This window comes from Arvicanthis niloticus, chromosome 14, assembly GCF_011762505.2.
Source record: "Arvicanthis niloticus isolate mArvNil1 chromosome 14, mArvNil1.pat.X, whole genome shotgun sequence".
In the NCBI taxonomy this organism is placed as follows: Eukaryota; Metazoa; Chordata; class Mammalia; order Rodentia; family Muridae; genus Arvicanthis; species Arvicanthis niloticus.
In genome coordinates, this window is record NC_047671.1 from 43,593,872 (window position 1) to 43,602,220 (window position 8,349).

The window sequence follows — 8,349 nt, forward strand, 5'->3', positions numbered from 1 at the left end:
TCAAAATTTCTGGCTTCCCTTGCTGATGACCATTTACTGGTTTCCATGCCTGGTTGGAATTTCCTGGTTGTCTTTGCAGAATTAACATCCCTGGTTTTCCTTGTGTGAGACCCCCTTCCTGTTTGTTAGATTCCTTCTCTCCCCCAGGATTAGCTTCATTTTTAGTCTCGGAAGTAAGTGTAGGCTTTTGATTCTCTTCTAGTTTGAAAACACTTGGTTTTGAGATCTGGGCAGAAGCCACTGAAATGATACAATAAGAAAAATAAAAAATTATTTTAATAATTCAAAACAAATCATTTGCCACATGAGTTTTTACCATATAACTTCTTGATTTTAAATAAACTCCAAGGTAGAATTTTCCCATCTTTTCTTTCATGTTGAATATTTTGTTTCCTCTGTCTGTTTTTCTTTAATGAATTATACTTTCCAAAAAATATAGCATCTAGCAAGATTTCTTATTTGTAAATCATAAATTCTTTGAATTAGTATTTTTCTCTCCTTATTTCCTCTTATTTTTGGAGAAATCAGTCTCCAGTCAGTGCCCACTTTAAGCCTTTGTTATATCATCTTAAGGATGATATCAATGCTCTAAGTACAAAGTCTCTCCCAGCCTGCAGGGGAAGTATCATTTGCTTCTAAGTAAGACTCCCAATATCAATCATGCCGAATGCTATATTTTTGGTTAAATTGTAGAAAGTGATATATACTACATATATTTCTTGGTGTGTATTCTTTATTTAAATTTATTTCATTCATATATGTTCCAGTAGTACCATGTGCTTTATTTTTTTACAGTAGTTCTATAAAATAGTTTTAGACCAACAATCTTGATGTCTCTATTTATGCTGTTTCTTCCTATCAGTGTTTTGACTATTTGGGACATGAGATTTTTTTATATAAATTCTAGTATTTCCATTCTTTTTCTGTGAAGAATGTCCTTGTAATAATAATGTGAATTGCATTGAATTAACCTGGACAATATAGCCATTTTCATAATATTAATTCTGTCAATTTATGAACATGGATTTTATTACCATTTTCTATATTTGTCTGATATCTTAAAATGTTAATTGGAGAGGTCCTTTATTTCTTTTGTTAGGTTTATTCTAAGGTATTATATTCATAATTTTAAATTAAATATTAGAGAATTTCATACAACATATCTTGATGATATTCAGTCCCCATTCCTCTTTCCTACTCTTTTACCACCTTCATATCCATGATTTTTTTTTACAGGCTAAGAGGACATAAAACTTTGTATTTTAACAGTAGTGTGTGAAATGAAATCCATAGGCTAAAAACCAACATGGGCTTTTGGTAGTAAATATGGTAATTAACATATCAAATCATGCTGGGCATGGTTGTATATCTCTTTCAACTGAGCAATAGGGTGGCTCAGTGAGGAAGACTAAGTTTAAGTCTATCTTGGGAGAGCAGGAAGAAAACCATCTCAAAATAAAATAGGGATCACATTATGTTAGGACCACAGATTTAAGTAAAATATTTAAAAAGTAATTCTCATCTGCTTTGGTTTTTGTTTTGGTTTGGAATTTCTTTTCTCAGTTTACAAATCCTGACATGTGCTTGGCTTCTCTTTCTTCTCATGTCTCTCTTTATTACCTTCCAAATTCATATAATTGCTACCTATAGTTTTGTCACACACTTTCTTCTATCATCAATATGTTTAGTACATTCTGTCAGCTAGAAAGATACTCAGAGTTCATGGCAGGAGCATCCATCATAAGCAGGAGCCTCAGGAAGGGTTTTAACTATCCTGTCTGCTCCCCCAAAGCATATATGTTCTTTTTGCTCCCATTCTCACTCTGTCCTTCAGTTTTATTCTGATTTTTAACTCAGTTTATAACTCAGTTGTCTATTCCCCAACAGCTTCTCCATATAACTACTGCCCCAACCAGTTTCAGTATTATCAAAGACTTGTTTTGAATGTGCTGCATATGATTGCTCTTGTCTTCAGTAAGATGAAGTAGCTCTGCAGTGTCTGCAGTCTGAAGACAACCTCTACTTTTTTTTTATTTCTGGTACAGCAAGCATTAATTCCTAGGCATTTTTTGTTATTTCTTTATACTAGATATAAGAAAGATCATCAAAACGTTGTAATTTGAGGGTAAGTTATATTATTTTACAGTTCGGGAGATTGATTTCAGAGGCACATACATGTTAAGCATGAAAACTATTACTCAACACAGTTCTTTAAAATTTATTACATTATAATCATTATCTTAATATATGTATTGAGATATAATTAAGAGATATGTATTAAGATACTAAAAATTTCTCATTTTTTGAGAAATTCATGTGTGTGTTAGAACCTATATTTCTAAAACACGTATATTAAAATATGGAATACAAAAATACATTATTATCAGTCACTTACAAAGAGATCAAATAAGGGCAAGTGGTGTAACCATCTATATAATGTCTTCAGTAAAAGAAAAGTATAGCTATTTCTATTTTACTTGTAATACAAGAGACTCAAACACCTTAAACATGTTATAGAAATATAAAAATTCATTATTAAAATACATTTTAAAAAATTGAACATATACCATTTGATCATAGCATACTAGTATTCTTTTATAGGACATGAATGTAAACACTTATGCACTCATAATATTTTTAATCTGACAGTATCTTTGTATTCTAAGCCTTTCTCAACCCCTTATTCTTGCTTCTTCCAACCACAAGTCTTCCACTTTTGTTATATCCAGTGACCATTTTATGCATCTAGATCTATATATTTTTGAAGTTACATTTACATGTGGTTGTTCAATTCTAAAACAGCATCACCTCATCATTCACATATTCGAATTCTGTCCTTAGAGTGTTGGAAAGAAAATGTCAGTTGCAGCTTTCTTACCCGAGAACATGACCAGGAACATGAACGAAAGAAACATTAAGCTCCCCATAACAGAGCCAGTAGATTCACACTTGGCTGTTGGGTAGCTTAAGTGTCACTCTTCTGTAGCTCCTTTCTAAATAAACCACGCTCATCACCGCCATGTTATATATTTGAAAAATTCTCCACCCTTATTGCTAAACACTGTTACTGTCTGGAAAAATTATACATTAAACTTTCACAAACGAAGGTGTTTCTTGAATTTGAGCTTCACATGCCAACTCCTGTAAATATCCAAACTTTAATATGCGTCTATCAGATTATCTTCTCTGAAATGGTGAGACATACCTGGGGAAAGAATGAATTCACTATTCATTTCTTTGTTGTTAGCGGGTGGCTTATTGTCAGTTGGTGTTGCTATTCACTCTATAGATTTATATGTCCATGACAGAGACCTTGAAGGCATTTTCCCTCAACTGAATTATATACCTAGAACTTACCTCAAATTATATACTAAAAACAAGTAAAATGCATCAAATATTGGTTATTAGTAAGTTATGAATGCATTCAGTGAGAAATGATGACACATAATAGGTTTTATGAGTTAGTAAAGGACAGTAGTGTTCATGTTGGAGGAATAACATTACATTGTGGTCTTTTCTTCTCAAGTTATAACAACAGACTGAAACTCATGTGAAAATTACCTAGTATCTTCGGGTAATTCTAACCAAAGAAGTGAAAGATCTGTATGACAAGACCTTTAAGTCTCTCAAGAAGGAAATTGAAAAAGACTTCAGTAAGTGGAGAAATCTCCCATGCTCATGTATTGGTAGGGTTAACATAGTAAAAATGGCCATCCTACCAAAAGCAATCTACAGATTCACAATCCCCACCAAAATTCCAATGCAATTCTTCTCAGACATGGAAAGAGCAATTCCCAATTTCATATGAAAAAATAAAAAAAAAAAAACAGGATAGTGAAAACAATAAAATTCTCAACAATAAAAGAACTTCTGGGGGTGGGGGAGATTCTCATCCCTGATATCAAGCTATACTAGAGCAATAGAGATATAAACTTCATGGCATTGGTACAGAGACAGACAGGTCAACCAATAGAATAAAATTGAAATAAACCCACACACTTATGGGCAGTTGATCTTTGACAAAGAAGCCAGACGTATACAATGGGAGAAAAAAAGAAAGTTCTTCAAGCAGCTTCTAATACCTGTATGTCAGGACACTGCAGTGATAGTTAAAATCACCCGAGCTTCTCTTTTGAGGTCCCAGAATTTGCTGCAGCACCACCTTATTTGCTTAGGTATTGTTGCTTACATTGGGACACTTGCTCTTGAGATAGTTATGCTTCATTTCATGACAGGGGGCCTTGTGATGAGTTTCCTTCAATGATTCAGATAAACATTTATTTTACTTTTAACATGAGAATTATTTCACTATTAGAATCTTTCTCACTTTTACACTTCTTCACACTTTGAATTAAGGTAAAAATTTAGATTTGAACTGGCTCAGAAGATGAACATTGAGGAGAATGTGTATCACATGCCCTCAAGTGAGAAGATGCACCAATACTGTTCCTTTCATAGTCGTAACACATAAGTGAGAATAGCCATAGCAAAGGAGACAAGACTGAACTGGCTGTCTCTTCTCTTTTTTAGCTACACTATCTTATCTGAATTTTTATTTATCCTGTTTCATCTTCTCCCCCGTCTTATTTCTAGAATCATGAGGAGAAGTCATGATTGCACTCCTCTGGATACTCAGCTGTGCCTTGGAGAGGAACTCCCTTTTAACATGTACTGTTTTGTTCTAAACTCTCCTTCATTTCTCCATCTATAAACTGAGGTAGTGTTAGGATTAAAGCAGATTTATTATGGAGGCAGGGGAATAGAAAAAAAAAACCAATTCCTTGCCATCAGTAATCATTTCAAATGTTAATTGCATGGACTGAGTCATATTAATTTGATATTTTGGTCACACTTGGAGGACACACGCATGTGTGCACGAGCCTGCTCTGTGAACAAAAAGGGGGCAAAGCTGGAGCCAGATGGAGCAAAACCTGCTGTTGCTAAATCTCCGCTACTCATAGCATTTGCCTGGCTGCTTCAAAAGTACTGTGTAGGCAGAAAGACAAAATATGTTTTCTGTGATTTACTAGCAATGGTTTCTACTGTGGACTGTTCATATCCAGACTGTGAGATTTACTATCAAGCTGTTTGCCACACACTTAAGAGTGGAGAAGTTATGAACTATCTAATAATTTTATTTTTCTCTTAAATTTTTACTCATGTGTTTGTAAAATACACACCTCCAGCTTATTTCTTGTGACTGTGAGAATAGTTCTAGGGTTTGAACACAAATAAAGAAGAAAAGTATTCTATTATATTCCTTAGATTACTCTGACACAGACACAGTATGTTTAGTTGAGTCCAGTCGGATAGATGGAACAATTTGTTTTGTTTTTGAAGTATAATTCATGTAAGAGACACAGTTCCTGGTAAATTTAGTATCCCGTTGCTCAAGATGTCAGAGAAAGGATTGTCAGGGTTTTTTTTTTTTTGTTTTGTTTTGTTTTGTTTTTTTTTTTTTAATATAAAACCTGAATGAAATTTTATTTCTCTTCCTCATTGGGATTTGACCCATCCTTCTGGTGGAGGCTGGGGAACTTCCTCAAGACAATCCATGTTTAAAAGCAACCCAAGCTACAATTGCAATGGTGGTATTCCAGGGCGTGGGCTGTGGCCAGCTGGTTGAATTGGGGGCGAGAGATCAGGATTCCTCACTGGAACATTTTTCTCAAGACTGTGCAAACCTGATCTCCAGCCAGGCCCAAATGCCCTGATTCCCACTCATTCTCAGGCCTACTGGGAAGAGCACATCCCCCCCCCCTACCCCCCCGACCCTTCAGTTTTGTGTTCTTCCTGCTGATCTGGAGCCAATGGGACAGAAAAGGGCAGGGTCACTTCCTCCGTGCTTGGGCCTGGTTGCTCTGTCCCTTCTGGTGCTGTTGCTTAACTTGAGCCAGGATGTCTCGGATCTTCTGCTGAGCCATCTGGCTGGCATAGAAATGTCCGATGATCATAAGAATGACTTGGTCGTTCTTGTCCAGGGTCTGGTCTCTTGGCACTACCACCTCAGCTGCGGTCATGCTCTGCAGCTCATTCGCCCTTTTGCCGCCTTTGCGACCAGGCCAGCTGCTGAAGCTGGAACCCAGCTTTACTTCCTCCTTGGGACCGAAGAAATTCTCTTCTTTCAGTTTGCCATAGATTCTTCCCTGAGCCTTGAACTGAGCCTCTGGGGGTCCAGTGATGACGAGCATTCGAACTTTGGAATCAGGTGTTTCTGGTGGAGCAATCTTGAAGGAGGCGCTGGCAAACCGGGAGAGCTGTTTGATGTACTGGCGCTTCTTGCTGACGATGGCGCCCACAACCTGGGCAGGGATGAACACACGTACCATCTCCTGCTCCGGAGCCATGAAGGAGCTATAGGGAGCAGCCCCAGTGACGCTGCTGGGGGGAGGCGGGACAGTACTGGACGAAGCTGGGAAGAGACCTACAGCAGCCAGGTTGAGACCAGGAATGAGGTGGGATGGCAGGCTCATGGCAGCCGCGTCACTCTCGTAAGCCTTTTGAACTTTCTTCATGATCTGCTCAGCCCTGAAGCAGTTCTCAATGGCCCCCTTCACAGTGATGGTCCTTTCACGGTTATAGAGCGTGAGAGCCTGGAGCAACGAGGTGGTGATCTTCGTCTCTGTATTCTGCTTCACCTTCTTCAAGTTCCGCACTTCCTTGCCAATGAGTCGCCCCACGAAGTTATTATGAGCCAGGATCTTCAGGGGAACTTCATCTGCACTTTTGGTGTTCTTTGCCTCCTTGTGCATAATCTCCAAGATCATCTTACATGCCGAGGAGCAGCCTTCAGGGGTTGAATGCACACCGATGGCCTTCTCCGCAGCTCCTGCATTCTCCTTCCTATGCATGTCTATCTTGGAACCGAGTCTGTTTGTGATGTTTCAGATGGTGGCACCCTCCTTGCCAGTGATAGCACACACACACTGTGTGGGCACCAGGAGCCAGAGGGGGATATCCACAGATTGTCAGCTAGTTAACAAGCCTTATTAACTACTTTATAATGTTCAGAAACGCCAAACGCTATCTGCTAAATAATCCCTCTGTAATTTAAGGACCTTAGTCATTCCTTATTTAATTCATTGATTAATAAATTTACACAATTCCCCATTTCACACAAGGTATCAGTTTCAGTATGCTGAGCTTTGAAAGGGATGATAAAGACCTTGCTTCAGTAGCTTCTCTGCTGTAGGCATCCATTCTTCAGTCAGTACACGAAGTTTCAATGCAAACAGCACTTCAGTTGCACTCAATTTCATCATTATTTATTAGGGTTACACATTTATCTGGCACACACCCATGTTACCCTAATGTTACCCATTGTTGTGTGAACATGAGTATTGGAGGAATGTAGACACATGATACTGCTGACTTCATTTTTTGTGAACCCACATGAAATGAGTAGATACCAATAAAATACACAGTAGAGTATAATTAAATAGTCATGAAGTAAGCTGGTTTTAATAGACATTTATTGACTTATTCCCAAGACTGCTAAAATGTAAAGATATTTTGGTGTACATGTCTATAAATTCTAGGGATACAAAATGAATTTTAGTTTCTTTCTATGCCTTTAATTAACCTCCATTTAGTCTCCCTTTAAGAAAAACACTGATTTTGACTTTATTTTCATCTTTATATTTATGAGAAATTGCAAAGTCATTAGGTGGTCTTTTTGTAACTTGCTGCCTAAGACTTGATTCCATTTATATTCCATATAATATCTGCTAAGATTTCTATTTTTGAAGAAAGAACATAGTTTAGAAGGGCATTGCATAGATCAACATCAACACATCCTTACATGTCTCTTTATTTTTGTATAGAATATGAGTCCACTTCTACCTTCTGTCAATTTGAGATGTTGCTACTTTCCTTGGAATAGGAGGCAGTGGGAACAGAGGAATGATAGGTTTGGGTCTAAGCCTTATGAAGCCAGAAAGTATTAGATGAAATGAAATATGGTCAACTCTAAGCTAAAATAGCAGTCATATGACTGAAGCCATCCTGAAACCTGGTTGAAGACCGTGTTGTGACAATAGCATATGGAGAGAAACAGCCCTTTCCACCAAATCATGCACTCAAAAGCAACAGAAATGGGAGGAATTAAATGAGTGATAGTTGTAAGCTTCTAAGCTTTATGTGCCATTGACTGACTGTCTACATTGAACCAAGGTCACATGGTAGCTGTATGACCAGTATTTATAGTGCTGATTTTTATTTATTTTTTTTGAGAACTTCATACATGAGCATGGGATTTTTCTCTATCACTCTACCCATTCAGATCCCAATCCAATTGCTTCCATGTCCACCTCCTGAATTCACTCTCTCTTAATTATTATTGTTACATGT

The 8,349-nt window shown here is 37.3% G+C and overlaps 1 pseudogene; it reads right to left on the bottom strand.

The window, feature by feature from the left end:
• Positions 1-5,831: 5,831 nt before the first annotated feature.
• LOC117719620 (insulin-like growth factor 2 mRNA-binding protein 1 pseudogene) lies at positions 5,832-6,965 on the bottom strand (annotated as a pseudogene).
• Positions 6,966-8,349: the final 1,384 nt, after the last annotated feature.